The sequence below is a fragment of the Perca fluviatilis genome, chromosome 10, assembly GCF_010015445.1.
Source record: "Perca fluviatilis chromosome 10, GENO_Pfluv_1.0, whole genome shotgun sequence".
Lineage (NCBI taxonomy): Eukaryota > Metazoa > Chordata > Actinopteri > Perciformes > Percidae > Perca > Perca fluviatilis.
In genome coordinates this window covers 10193782-10210016 of record NC_053121.1, presented here as the reverse complement: position 1 = coordinate 10210016, position 16235 = coordinate 10193782, and positions in this window count along the sequence as shown.

Sequence of the window (16235 nt, the reverse complement as noted above, 5' to 3'; positions counted from 1 at the left end):
ATAATAAAGGTAATGTGAGGTGATGGTTTGTCTGTCCTTGTTTGGTTTAAGTATTCTTGTTACTGTCTGCCTCTCAACTTCTACATAAACAGTCCAACTGTGAGAAGGGGCTTCAGGTGAAACATTTAGATCAGGTAAAAGTGCTGTAGCGTGAAGTTGAATATACTCACAGCAGTAAATCTAGTGTGCCAACAGTGTTGTTTTCCATTTTTGCAACTGGGACGCTTGTATATGTCCTAAAAGGTACTGATTTGAATATTTCCATAACAATAGCACAATAATAAAGTCTGTGTTCGGTTGGGAGATTCGGAGAGCCTCTGAGAGCAACATTTTTCCATACTCCTAATTAAACATAAACAGTAGTTGAGTTACTCTTCGATGGCCTTCATAGATGTTTTGTATGATGGTCCTTTTGTATGAGGGTCCTTTTGTGTATGTAACATTAACAGCAGGCACAGGAGCTGTGATGCATAAGAAATGGGTACGAGTGTAAGGTACCAAACAAAAAGCACAAAATAAATTCAATTCAATTCAGATTCAATAAAGAAAGAGCATATTGAACATGGACTGAACTCCCTACTCTGAGACTGAGTGTACAAAGTATTTTTGGAGGTTGAAGATCATACAATCTCTTCTTTGACACTTATCCACAATTTGAATTTAGTTTCCTGACACAGTTTAAAACCCTTGAGTCTCTTTCAGTGTTGTCACCGTACAGAGCACTGTGCCAACTGGATTCTGACAGCCATGGGACAAATCTCAAGCCTTGACTGATTAATGTATGCTGACTACTCTTAGCTCTGAACCGTTTGTAAAGATTTTAAGGTCAAATTAAGCTGGTATGATAGTACTTATTATCCACTTCTTTCAAGGTTACAGTCAGATTTTAATTTGTGCTACATGAAAATGGGCAATTGGCCCAGGTCCCAGACAGAGTTTTAATCCTTTTATTTGTTTATAATTATGAATAGGCAACTTGGACCACAATAAAAATATTGGTCACAGCTTAGTATACAGTGTATTTAAATAGAATTTAGCATCTATTTGGATCTTGGCTCAACAGCATCCAGTGGCTTTATTTTAGCTAGTTGAACAAATGTAGTAAAAAAAACACAGTCACTGAAATACTGTTAAATGTCAAGACTATACTACTTAAAAGTTTAAAAAAAAAACTCACTTTCAAACTGCACCACGGCTGCACCACAATGTTCACTCAGAAATAGTAACATATAATCTCTAATATTATAAGGATAAAGTTCCATCAGTGGGACCAATTTACATCATAAGTGATAGAGATACTTATGTATTATATTTATTTATTACACAGAATTTGTGTGAAAGAAATGTTGAATGTTGAAAGAAATGACTGCCAGCATATAAAAGCAGTAACTTTAGATAGAGTACCAAACTAGAAGACAGAGAGAAACTTGAGGTTTGTTGAAACAAATCTTTTTTTATCCCCTGTCACAAATGTGTCATTTCTTAAAGCAGTTGTTAATTTTCATCTTTTTTTTTTATAATAACTAAGACAAAAAAACTATTTCAGTTAAGTTTATGGGCTTGAGGCTATTTCATTACAGATCGGAAACTTTAAATATGTTTTAAGATTCATCAATAAACTGTAGAAAACAAGAAAGAAAGAATAATTGGCAAATTTAAATAATTGAATTGTAGGAGAACTTCAAGTAAAAGTTTTTTGTATTTTTTTTGTAAGAATTTTGTGAACGTGTTGTTTTAGTTGCGCAAAAGAAACAGAGCGCTCACTATTCATTAATTTCACAATTGCTGTATTTGATTATCAAGAGGTCAAATAGGCTACCTTAAAATTCATCAATACACTGTAGGCTTCAACAAAGAAACAACTAAATAACTAATACGTATAAATAATTACATTTTTGTATAAGAAAAAAAAATAATAATTTTGGAAAACACACACACACATGATGTTTAGTGACTGCTCTCTACCAGTAAGGTCCCTGATGTACAGACAGTTCCATCCGGTAATTGTTGAGCTGACACTAAAGAATATAAATATTTATCAATTTATACATTAAAAACAGTGATAATAATAATAAATATAGGCCTATATATATATAGTATTATTGTTAAAAACTGATCAAAACAGGCTATATCCTCCTCTTTTTACCCAAACCCAATTCTTGTATAGGTATTTCCACTAACTCTGCCTCATGTTTGATAATCTTTTTCCAAGACGATGAAAAATTCATGCCTTGTCCCCGGATATCAAGTGAAATCATTATGCAGCCTGAGTGCTCAACGTGAATATCAGTGTGTCGTCTCTGTCCTGTAATGGAAGTGCAGTAGAAGACTACAAAAAAAGGGAAAGTAGTCCTCCAAAATTAGCTAAATGGACTAGCACTGAGACTGATATGCATAGGTAGAGATAAGGGAGAGTATTCCAGAATTTTTTTTAAGGGAAAGTAACTTTGCCTGCAATGTTTTACCAACAACAATCATTCTTTAGTGTTGATTTAATGATCACTACATTCTACTAATTTCAGTTGACTAGAAATCATCTTCATCATCTAGAAATTGTTGTAAATGTTGTAATTAGTAGTGATGGCAAAATGAAGCTTCATGAGGTCAAATGAAGATTCGTGAAGCTTCATTAAGCTTCACAAACCATTTCTTATATTCTTTTTTTTAAAGATTCCTTTTGTGGGCTTTTCCGCCTTTAATTGACAGGACAGCTAGGTGAGAAAGGGGAGAGAGAGGGGGAAGACATGTAGGAAATCTTCACAGGTCGGATTCAAAATATTTTTTGTCCATATTTTGTTTTTATATTTTTTCTCATATTTTTTCTTTGACGATGGCCCACAAGTGGTCCGTTTAAAGAAGAATATTTAACAATAATAATAAGGTAGATAAAACGACCTAAACCTTCATAACACATGACAAGGCGCGCCACAAGTGAGTCCGTTGGCGGCCAGCAAGAGCGAGAGAAAGTTGGAAGTTGAAGTGCCGGTAAGTGGGCTTATGAAGTGAATGAGAATATGCATGCATGCATGCACATTTGGTTTGTTATAGTAGCCTCTAGCCGCTGCTGCTAGTTAATAAGTCTCTTCCAGGATGACAACAGCCAGCAGGCAAGCTAAATTTATGGCAGCAGCAGCTAACTTTGAAGTAGTGACGATTTCGCGGTAACTGCACGAGCTGCCATGGCTGCTCTTGTGTAAAGTAAACGCTAAATTTTTTCAACTTTCTGCTAAGATATATTAGACTTTTTTGCAACGAAAATGTGGGGATTATTAAATCATGCAAGCACTGCATATTTTGCGCAGAAATCGGCAATTTATGCGGTGAAAGTGCGGCATATTTGAAAAAATGTGGCCCCCGCATGAATATGCGGACATTGGCTGATTATGCATTGAATTATGCGATCGCATAATCGCGTTTTTCTAGAGGGACTGACAGGTTAGTATAGTGCTTCACACAAAAATCTGACATGTTCATACATACTTATTATTATAACTTTCTATATATACTGTAGTTTGGATACTGTATGTAAGATTAAATTTTTCTTGGACTACGGTTGCATTTTTTGGATATATTTATGTGACTGTAGTCTAATGTAAGGCTCCATATTTCATTTTGAGGTGTACAGTATTGTGGATGACATATATTGTTAACAAATCTTGTTCCATGTGCCCTGCACGGCCCTGCTTTAGAGTAACATCTTCACACAATTTTGAGCGTAACACACTTCAAGGCACGTAAGCTGCCTCATATCCATAATCACTGTGGCATATTAAACATAGCTAATGAGATTCTTAGATAATGAATCAATGAATGAATTAACACATGGCCCATGTCTTGAGGCATGCATGGTGCTCCAAATTCTAATCATATCATCTATGTGTAAGATGTGGTGTTAAGTATGAAGTCTCCAGGAAAGGCAACCAGAGGATCACATGTTGTGTCGAGGGAGAGAAAATAGGATTAATACTGACATGGACGAATGTGAACTTGAAACCAACCCTGTATTTAACAAAGAGTGCTCCTAAGTAAAGTCATTTTCCCTCACTTTTTCCAGGTAATTAGACTGATACTACTATACTACTTAAAGTGTTTATATTATGCTTTTTGGCTTTTTATGCTTTCCTTTACTTTGTTATATCTCTTTTTTTGTGCATGTTATAGGTTTACAAAGTGAAAAAGCCCAAAGTCCACCCCAAAGGGACTTACCATCTCCAACAGAAAACACTGTTCACAAACTGCTCCAAACAGCTCTATTGTAGTCCAGCCTTTATGAACCTGAAAATGAGCATAATATATACACTTTAATACTAGTAAGCCCATTTATATTCAGAATTTAAAAAACAATTTGAACAAAATCGGATCTATAAAAGATATATATGAGATATATAACTTTACATATAAACTGTGCATGTCATTATAAAAAGCCTATTCATAGTTGATTGATGTGCAATACTGAGCATTTTGAGATGTGAAGTTTTTATTTTATAGAGGTTGCATAAATACATTTGTAATTAATGATACTATGACTCCAGACTTTAACATATGGAAATTATACATGTCATCATAATAAGATTATGTACAGTTTGTCAGTGTGAAATACTAGCATTTTTGACTAAATATATAATACAGAGAAACAAAAAACAGAACACAAGATTGGACATATCAATTGTCTTGCCATCATTACAAATATAGAAGGCGATGCCGTTTAAAGGTGTCTTTGAAAAACTCATGGTTGTTGGTCGATAGCGCAAGTATAAGCACAATTAATGTAAACTCAGAAAACTACATAAAACAATGCATGCACCAAATATTACTAGTATATGTAGCATTTCTTCACATTTCTGGGGGGGAATTTTTTTCTTATTTGAATAGAGGGTCTAAGGATAGTGGGTGTCGCATGCTGTACAACCCTTGAGGCAAATTTGGGATATTAATAAAACTGACTTGACTTGATGTGACTTAAATGGTTTGGTGATGAATAAAAGAAGATAAGAAGAAGAATATTGCTTGAAAGCAATTACACTAATTAAACACATCAAGTTAGGATCTGTGTCCCAAAATCTGATAAATAGTAATAAATGTAACAGCAAGTATTTATTTAATCTAAAATTAGATTTTTACATTTAAACAGTTGCTATCATTATTATGAATCATATTTCTGTATATCTGTATCAGTGTCTCTGTGTCTTTGTGTCCCAACCGGCAGCGGCAGATGGCCACCCACCTAGAGCCAGGGTCTGTCCGAGGTTTCTGCCTGTAAAAAGAAATTTTTTCCTCGCCACTGTTGCACCAAGTAGACCTACTCTATCTGTAAAGTGTCCTGAGATAACTCCTGATTTGACACTAAATAAAATTTAATTGGGTTTCCTTACATTTCCTCCACTCCCATCTCTGCAGCAGTCTAACCTCTCTCTTCTTTGTATTTTATCTATTCTGTCCCACCTCCTGCTCATCCTCCTTCACCCACTCCTCCTCTGCTTTTTTCGCCCACATTATCCTCCATCCATTCCTCTTCATCTACCTCCCATGCCACTCCACAGCTCTCTCATCCTTCCTCCCCTTCTGTCCCTCGACAGCGGTGTCAGATTCTCCCCTGGCCATGAATTGTGCATGATTGTTCGTCTATGCAGCCAGAAGACTCACTTTCCTCTTTTCTCACACACACACACACACACACACACACACACCAACCCTTTCTCTTCATTAAATTTCTATGTTAAATGAATGTTTCAGGGAGATCTTTTCACCGAGTCTTGTACAGAGGACATTACTTGCAGGCAAACAAATCTATAGACTTTAGCCACTCTAATATATATGGGTTCTTCATTCCACTTTCTACAAACCTATGCTATGCTACTAAGAGAGAAGAAAGGCGGGGACACAGGAATCAAGGGGAAAAGGGTTAAGATACAGGACAAGACTGGGAAAATGAGGAGGGGAAGACTGATGTAGAAGAAAGTGTGATGAAATTCAGCTATTTTTCTGTTGGTGTTTCTGCATGTCATGAATGACGACTGGAGAGGAGGCTTTTCAAGTTCTCAATGCGTGTGTTTATTAACAAAACCATCACCAAAACATACTCAAACCAAAATACAAAAACAAATATTAAACTGAGGCAAAAAAAAAAGCTGCCAACCCTCTTTCTTCTCCTGATGCTTTTAACTCAGCCCCCATTGGACTATACCACCTACACAGGTGATTATAGGGTGAGCTATCCTGAGCATGCAACAGTCACTACGTTTACAAGCAGCCAATAACCCGTTCAAAACCGGAATATTAGCAATAACCCGGTCGCTCACGGCCATGTAAACACCGGCAAAAACATGAATATGCTCATATTCCTGTTTTTAAAGGGGTAATAGAATGCAAAACTGATTTTACCCTGTCATAGTTGAATAATGACAGTTCTGTGGGTAAATAGGACATACATAGAAGCTCAAAATCCTATTGACACCCCTTTACTATGAAAATCTCATATTTTGAAACTAGCGCTGAAAACGGGCAAATCTCAACAAAGCTGGAAGTTGACGTCAACCTCCCAAGACCTGTAACTTTGTCACGCCCATGGGTGTATTAAGAGAACGGTCACGCTCCAACATTTACATAGGCTACACAACTGACCTGAAATCAGGTAGTCTTCTGAATCTAGGTCGCGCAGATCTCTGCTATTCCATTACAAAATTTACTTCTGAAAATTTTTTATGCGAGAAATCAACTATGTAAAACTCAAATATGGGCCGCTTTACAAAAATGGATGGCTAATTGCAAATTTTGTCCGACTGTGTGTCGGAGTTCAGCGGCCGGTGATGCCTGTGTTGTTGCCTCACCGCCTGGCCTGCCTTCCTTCACAGACCCCGGCCTGCCTTCCTTCACAGACCCCGGCCTGCTATGAGGTACTTGGAGCTCCGTCACGGCTGGCATCTCCAGCACTCCATACCCGCGCAAAGTCACCGTCTGTTGGGCTAAAGGACAACCAAACGCCGCTGCTCTGACAGAGCTCCAGGGCCTGCAACTCCTCTCTTCCTGCTAGCTAAATGCCCGGTGTATGTGAGTGAGAGCGCAGTCAGCGAGCTTGTTACGCCAGCAATCTCTTACCACAGTTCCAGTTAATCTTTTAATGTGTGTAATTATAATGTGTTGAGTTATTTAAACAAACTATTGGGGAAATAAACGCTGCTTGTCCGTCTCATCGATAGAGCCTTCGGCTGGATGTAGCTAGCTCTATCAATGAGAGCTAGCCAGCCTCCTCTTAGAATTCCTCTGAAATTCACAAATATTAACTTGAAATCGGACACCGTTGTTAGCTTTATAAGACATTTAACTAGATGTTGTATACGTGGCATGATGAAATTCAAACTGTAAATGTACTCGAATTACGCCGAAAATAAAGCTGACTATCCGTGATTTGTAGCTACACAGGTAGCTACGATTAAAGGGACAGTTGCAGTTAACGAAAGCCGTAATCTTCACAAATATTCATTAATTTAAAATCGGACACCGTTGTTAGCGTTATAAGACATTTAGCTAGATGTTGTATACATGGTGTGACGAAATTCAAACTGTAAATATACTCGAATTAAGCCGAAAATAAAGCTGACTATCCGTGATTTGTAGCTACACAGGTAGCTAGGATTGAAGGGACAGTTGCAGCTAACGAAAGCCGTAATCTTCACAAATATTCATTAATTTGAAATCGGACACGTTATCTTTATGACATTTAGCTAGATGTTGTATACGTGGCGTGACGAAATTCAAACTGTAAATGTACTCGTATTACGCCGAAAATAAAGCTGACTATCCATGATTTGTAGCTACACAGGTAGCTAGGATTGAAGGGACAGTTGCAGCTAACGAAAGCCGTAATCTTCACAAATATTCATTAATTTGAAATCGGACACCGTTGTTAGCGTTAGACATTTGGCTAGATGTTGTATACGTGGCGTTTTTACGAATTACGTCGAAAATGAAGCTAACTATCCGTGATTTGTAGCTACAAATCACGGATAGTTAGCTACAAATCATGGGCTACTTCCAGCCACAGGCTCTATCAATGAGACTCTCGGACAAGCAGCGTTTATTTCCCCAATCGTTTGTTTAAATAACTCAACACATAATTACACACATTAAACGATTAACTGGAACTGTGGTAAGAGACTGCTGGCGTAACAAGCTCGCTGACCGCGCTCTCGCTCACATACACGGGCCATTTAGCTAGCAGTAAGAGGGGAGTTGCAGGCCCTGGAGCTCTGTCAGGGCAGCAGCGTTTGGTTGTCCATTAGCGCAAAAAAACAGTGACTTTGCAGAGCTCCAAGTACCTCATAGCAGGCCGGGGTCTGTGAAGGAAGGCAGGCCGGGCGGCGAGGCAGCAACACAGGCAGCACCAGCCGCTTAACTCCGACACACAGTCTTACCAAATTTGCAATTGGCCATCAATTGTCGTAAAACGGCCCATATCTGAGCTTTATATAGTTGATTTCTCGCTAAATAAAGTCTCAGAAGTGAATTTAATAAGGAAATAGACCGATAAACAATGTATAACTTTGCAGTGTCTGAAATATGAGACCTGGTGTCGAGTCTCCCATGTGTTTCTATGTAGTTTGCTCAAACCAATCAGCGCGTAGCTCATTCTGAATATTCATGAGCATACCATATTTGTGTTGGGGACCAAGAAGCTGGTTAAACAGTGATTTGGCTCAGATTGAGTTGACTGCACAGACAAAGGGTCTTGGCCTACATGTGAATCCCAAAGCCAGTTTCACCAAACTCCTACAGGCTGCTATTTGGAAGCAGAGTCCCTAAGATGGAGATTCTACATTCAACACGTGGAGGGCACGGCAGACTGGTGGTGAGACAAAGAACTGCTTCACACCTGTGAGAAGGTTGTGCTTTCCCATTGGCTGTGGGGTTTTGATGCAGCCACCCCGGCCACTAGGAGGCGGAGGTAGGATAAAAGCTGTCGGCACTGTGTTTCTTCGCTCTTTCCACGGTGACCCAGGTCACTACAGGAAGCACTCTAGTCCGGACTAGCTAGCCAGCATCACCTCGCTGGTCGAGTTGAACTGGGACAAATTTATATCGGTCTGATATACAAAGGGGATCCGAGGAAATACTGACCGGGTATTCCCTCTATCTGCAGCGGGTTTAATCAGCCTGGATTCAAGAAAAGGACAGCGTTCTGTTTCTTGCTTGTCGACATGGATTACGTCCCGCCCACTGCTCTGGGCGAAACGGATCGTTAAACTCTGGCGAGAGATTTAACTGACAAACAACGCACACCATAAGGCTTTACACAGTTCTGGGCAGATGTTAGAACTAGTGCGTTTTGGTTTGTTATTAATGAGCAAAGGGTTCGCGACCGCTGTGCCATTAATGTGATCTGATTGTAATCATGTATTGGCCATATCTGGTTACTAATCTGTTGCTGTGAATGTATAACTGATCATTATACCGTTTGATTTTTGTTGTGTTAAGTAGCTGGGTTAAAATCGTAAGCGCTATCTGCTAAACCATTCCTTTCACGGAGTTTAGTTACTGTCCGCGAGATAATCGCGGTGAATCAGCTGTTAGCCACTAGAGTGGTTATAGTGGCCGTTTACCTCGGTAAATCAAAAGTCTAAGTCTGTCCTAACTACACGTGGGATCCAGACCTGGGTGGCTGAGGGAGCTGGCCATTATCTATAACTAAGATCAGAGTGTTTCTTTTCCTTTCCTCTTTATTCTGTTCCTTTTACTAACCCACACACGGACATATAAGCTAACCACGTAGCTCCCGAGCTAACGCTGCTAACTTAACCACGTGGGATTTGTATAGAGCTAATGGGTGATTTAGCATATGGTATAAACGTGCGCGTTGCCTAGTGTTGGGGACCAAGAAGCTGGTTACACAGTGATTTGGCTCAGACTGAGCTGACTGCAGAGACAAAGGATCTTGGCCTACATGTGAATCCCAAAGCCAGTTTCACCAAACTCCTACAGGCTGCTATTTGGAAGCAGAGTCCCTAAGATGGAGATTCTACATTCAACACGTGGAGGGCACGGCAGACTGGTGGTGAGACAAAGAACTGCTTCACACCTGAGAGAAGGTTGCGCTTTCCCATTGGCTGTCGGGTCTTTGAATGCACCACCCCGCCACTAGGAGGCGGAGGTAGGATAAAAGCTGTCGGCACTGTGTTTTCTTTGCTTTTTCCACGGTGACTCAGTTCACTACAGGAAGCACTCTAGTTCGGACTAGCTAGCTAGCTAGCCAGCATCACCTCGCTGGTCGAGTTGAACTGGGACAAATTTATATCGGTCTGATATACAAAGGGGATCCGAGGAAATACTGACCGGGTATTTCCTCTATCTGCAGCGGGTTTAATCAGCCTGGATTCAAGAAAAGGACAACGTTCTGTTTCTTGCTTGTCGACATGGATTACGGCTCGTCCACTGCTCTGGAACGAAACGGATCGTTAAACTCTGGCGAGTGTTAACTGACGAACAACGCACCGTAAGGCTTTACACAGTTCTGGGCAGATGTTAGGACTAGTGCGTTTTGGTTTGTTATTAATGAGAAAAGGGTTCGCTACCGCTTGCCATTAATGTGATCTGATTTAATCATGTACTGGTCCATATGTGATTATTAATCTGTTCTGTGAATGTATAATCGATCAATTATACCGTTGATTTATGTTGTGTTAAGTAGCTGGGTTAAAACCGTAAACGCTATCTGCTAAAACGCTCCTTTCACGGAGTTTAGTTACTGTCCGCGAGATAATCGCGGTGAATCAGCTATTAGTCACTAGAGTGGTTATAGTGGCCGTTTCCCTCAGTAAATCAAAAGTCTCAGTCTGTCCTAAACTACACGTTAGCCCAGACCTGAGGGGCTGAGGGGAACTGGGTCATTATCTATAACTTAGATCAGAGTGTTTCTTTTCCTTTCCTCCTTTATTCTGTTTCCTTTTACTAACCCACACACGGACATATAAGCTAACCACGCAGCTCCGAGCTAACTCTTCTAATTTAACCACGGGTTTTGTGTATAGAGCTTGGGGATTTTGCATATGGTATAAAGGTGCGCGTTGCACGCAACCCCCCTCGCTTCGTTCTTCCTCTCCGTGCACTCAGCACCACTACGCCCTCTTGAGGCTAAATGGTTTTGTGCAGCTCACAGGAGTAGCCATTTTGGAGTTTGTTTTGGAGTTACATTTCGACACACCCCTCCCTTTACTCACTCTCTCTCACACACACGCACACACACACATACACACAGACACAGACGTGTCTACAAGACATGCTGCTTTTGTTTTTGCTTTGTTTGGTTGTGATATTGTAAAAGGTATATACGTTTTATTATTGAAGGATTATTGATTGGCTACTGATAATTGTGACGTTAATAAATTCGATTATACTTAATTAGCAGTTGCTGGTGATTATTTGTGTATTTGTTGTGATAATTGCTGGTCGAACGGGTCGTGCTCGAAATCACCCCTTCCTTTAATTCCTTTTAAAGGATTTTTACAGAAATGAGACTGTTCCACAGTTTGATTATTGGTCCCTGACTAGCAGGGTGGTGCCCCGTTTTGATGGTTTGTCGATTTGATAAAGTTATTAATAACCATATTCATAACTTTATTAATATTGATAAAATATCTTTGATAATTTGCCAATGATCAAATCTGTACCCTACGTGAATCCTACACTAGCAACCCCCACCTCGGCTTCTTCAGCTCCTCTCCGTGCACTCAGCACCACTACTGCCCTCTTGAGGCTAAATGGTTTTGTGCAGCTCACAGGAGTAGCCATTTTTGGAGTTGTTTTTGTACTAGAACTACATTTCGACACCACCCCTCCCCTTTCACTCACTCTCTCTCTCACACACACACACACACACACACACACACACACACACCCACACACACACACACAACACACACACAACACACGTGTCTACAAGACATGCTGCTTTTGTTTTTGCTTTATTTGGTTGTGATATTGTAAAAGGTATATACGTTTTATTATTGAAGGATTATTGATTGGCTACTGATAATTGTGACGTTAATAAATTCGATTATACTTAATTAGCAGTTGCTGGTGATTATTGGTGTATTTGTTGTGATAATTGCTGGTCGAACGGGTCGCGCTCAAAATCACCCCTTCCTTTAATTCCTTTTAAAGGATTTTTACAGAAATGAGACTGTTCCACAGTTTGATTATTGGTCCCTGACAAGCAGGGTGGTGCCCCGTTTTGATTGTTTGTCGATTTGATACAGTTATTAATAACCATATTCATAACTTTATTAATATTGATAAAACATCTTTTGATAATTTGCCAATGATCAAATCTGTACCCTAGATGAATCCAACATTTGGAAGAAAAGCTCTTGTTCCAAATAGAGCCATATTCACAGGGTAGTTAAGGGCCTAATAAAATAGCATTCGGGCAATTTTCAGCCCAACCAATGTTACATACCCTATTAGGAGACCTTAAGGAACAGTGTAAAATACCCTATATAATCATTCTATCACCCCTTTAAAAACCCGAAAATGATCCCTGGGTTACCCCTTTTCTAACACGAAATTTTGGTCATGTAAACGCGTATCGGTAGCCTGGTTAACACCAGACCCTTCTCAGCTGTAACTGAGAGTGGGTCTGGGAAAGGTTCATTGACAGTTCAGTTCCAGAGGGGCGTCACCAACGGACGCCACTCAAATGCCTCTGGGCTCATTGGATAGTCCTTCAACCAATCAGACCAATCAGGTGACGCTTTTCACATCCAACAAAAAAAATGTGATTCTGGTTTTTGGTGTGGTCCCTCCACGCCCTACTTTCTCCTTGCAGGTGTTGCATATTGCTAACTTGTTATCTTCTGCAACACACGCTGAAGAATTTCCAAACAGCTGATATCTTGCAGGTTAATTCACGAGGCTCCCTACATGTGCAAGAATAGCGCGGACATGTGTGACGTGTGTGCGTGCATCCTTGAGAAATGTAACTCGTATAACTTATGTTGTCAGTTAATTATAGCATTGACCGGTATAAAATCGGCATATGTCAGACTGACCTGCCGGTCCCTGGTCATGGTGAAGCACAGCTTCAGTAGCCGATGTTGAATGTAAACAAAAAGCTGCTCGCCGTCGCTGCGCTATCCTCGTCGCGTAAAGCCCGCCTCAACGGTTGTGATTGGTGTTAAGCCCGCCTCAGCGGTTGTGATTGGTGCCTCAATTTTGAGGACATTGGAAATTGGTTTGAATGGGCTCTTCGCCAGACTGACCTGCAGAGCAAATCTCAAATTTGCCGGAAGTTCGTCAGGGTTTACCCAGGCTAGCGTATCGGCATATCCCCATCAAAAGGAACATTGATCTGTGTTCTGCGCATGTTCTATTCGCAAGGAATCTTGGTCTTTTGAATAGAGGAACTTCTTGTATGCGCCAGAAAACCTGCGCGCAGTATACCAGAAGTAAACAAGAAGTAGAGGTAAACATGGTGAGACGCAGCACAGCACCACACTTTTGGAGCGAGGAGGCAACCAATTTCTTTATTAGTGTGGTGAAAACCATGAATATAATGTCTTTTGTTGACGGCAGAAAGTACCAAGATAGTTTGATTTATAAGAAGGTGACCGAAAAGTTACGCGAAGCAGGGTTTGTCCGTACGTCCAGACGCTAACCATGCGTCGCCGTTTACATCGGGATATTGCCAATTGATTACAAATTCCATGTATACAGGAGTAACTCTCTCTGCTCACACATGTAAAAGGGTTATTCTGAATGTTTCAGAAACCCGAATAGTGACCTTAACCCGACCATAACCCGAAAATTGACAGCTTGTAACACTTAAGTTTCTCAAAACATCATCACAATTGGATAGATCCATTACTGCTGACATTACTATGTATACATATATGGGGACCCACTACAATAGGCACCCCAAATATGATTAAAATGTCATTTACTGCAAGGCCCTATTTCAGAAAGCAGGTTTAGTGAAAATTCTGAGTTTGTTAACCCTGAGATGAAGGAAACTCTGGGTTTTCGGTTTCAGAAAGAGAGGTAACTTAACCTCAGAATCAGTTACTATGGTAACTGAGCCTGTGAACCTAACCTGGTCGGGAGCAGGTTTTCTTCAAGAAACCTTGAGTTTCTCTCAGTCTCCTCCCTCCTCCCATTTTCTCATTCATTCAGTCTGTATCTGGCGCATTTTAGAGCAGTTTGTTATCTGCATGAAATAAAATACAGGGTTGGTTTATTAACTGTTAGGCAGACTATAAAACTTTTTTTTTTCTCTAAAAACATCACATTTCCTTGTGTCGACAATCCCGTTGATGGAGCTGCTTTACTTCGCAGGGTGTTACATGTCGGAAGATAATATTGAACCCCGACATTTTAATTTTCAGATAACTACCTATTTGAGCAGTATCGTTTTTCTTCCCAGTCTGTTATGCAGCCTAGGCTACATAACCTCATATCACTAATGTCACCCATCTTGGACATGCTCTCCCAGCAGATTATTTGTGACACATTAATTGTTTTGCAAACAGCAGTTTTCTTTACAACATTGGGGATGCAGAGCATATTACTAAAGCAACTGTAAAACGCCGTCAGAAGAGTGTGACTCACTCTGAAACGTGTTGTAAACATTTTTGTAGTGTTCCCTGGACACAAACCAGTAAGAGACATTAAATAGGAGTTCCACAGTAGGCTATTATTGTCAGTAAACCCTTTGAAATAAAAAGATTATTAATTAGAGTTCTGTTAATGATGGTGCTACAGCCTCAGTGGGATTAGTAGGCGTAGTACTTTTTCGTCCGCAGTATTGCACCTAAATAAAATAATTATAGGTTCAATACCATTTCACCAGTAATATTATGCTATACTTATGATTAAATATGATATACACTATATTGGAATATATGCATTTACTCTAGCAGCAATTTTCTCCCACGCAAATTCTCTTTTGCAGCTGTGTTGCTTTTTTAACTCGCTGTATGTGCGCATGAGTATTTCCGCCGACCCGTTTGTTTGTGGTTGTTACCATGGTGAATTGTAGTCTCATGGCTCCATTCATGCTGCCTTTTTATTTGGTGTGGTGAACCTACTCTGAGTTGATAGAACCAACTCATATCAGCTGAAACCGAAAACTCCCTTTCCCATCTCAGGGTAAATCAACCCAGATATCAGGGTTAGACTCAGAGTTTGTTAAACCTCCTTCCTGAAATGGGGCCCAGAACTATCTTATCCATTGTTTTTCACTATAGGATTGCCCAGCCCCTCCCTTCAGAAAAGACCTAATGAGGCAAACCTGCTTCCACTCCCCAAGATTAAGCTGGTGAGCAGCTGAGCTACACCCACATCACAGGCAGAACCACAGCAAAATGCTATGAACCCATAAAACCTGCCGAACAGGCCTATGTCAAAAAATAAAGTAACAAACCGTAACAATAACCCACAACATTACAGTGAAATTAAAGGTCCCATGACATGGTGCTCTTTTGATGCTTTTATATAGACCTTAGTGGTCCCCTAATATTGTATCTGAAGTCTCTTTCCCAAAATTCAGCCTTGGTGCAGAATTACAGCCACTAGAGCCAGTCCCACAATGAGCTTTCCATAATATGTGCCATTTCTCTGTGTAGCTATTGAGGAGGAGAGAGGGGGGCAAGGTGGAGGTTAGGGGTGTGGCCTTGACCAACTGCCACTTTGCTCGTTTGAAAGCCATGATGTCTCTCTCTCATGGGTGGGCCAAATTCTCTGGGCGGGCAAAGCAGAGAAAGGGGAGGTAACCTTGCTCCTTATGACCTCATAAGGAGCAAGATTCCAGATCAGCCCATCTGAGCTTTACTTTTCTCAAAGGCAGAGCAGGATACCCAGGGCTCGGTTTACACCTATCGCCATTTCTAGCCACTGGGGGACCATAGGCAGGCTGGGGGAACGCATATTAATGTTAGAAAACCTCAAAGTGACTTTATGCTGTGTTTTTATGCCATGGGACCTTTAACAATTAAGCAGACACCAAACAGTCTTAATGTTGGGAACAGGGCCTAGTAAAAAGCAAGAAAGGCAGCCTTTTCACATTTCCCCCTCCCTTGGAAGCTCGCCATTCGGATGGCGAGACAAGAAGTCGGCCACCACATTGGAGCTCCCCGTCCGACACCGAACACTGAACCTGTAGGGTTGCATTTCTAGCACCCATCTGGAGAGCCGGTTGTTCGAGTCTCATCTTGCAGAGCCATTGCAGACTCTGGTGATCTGTTTCAAGG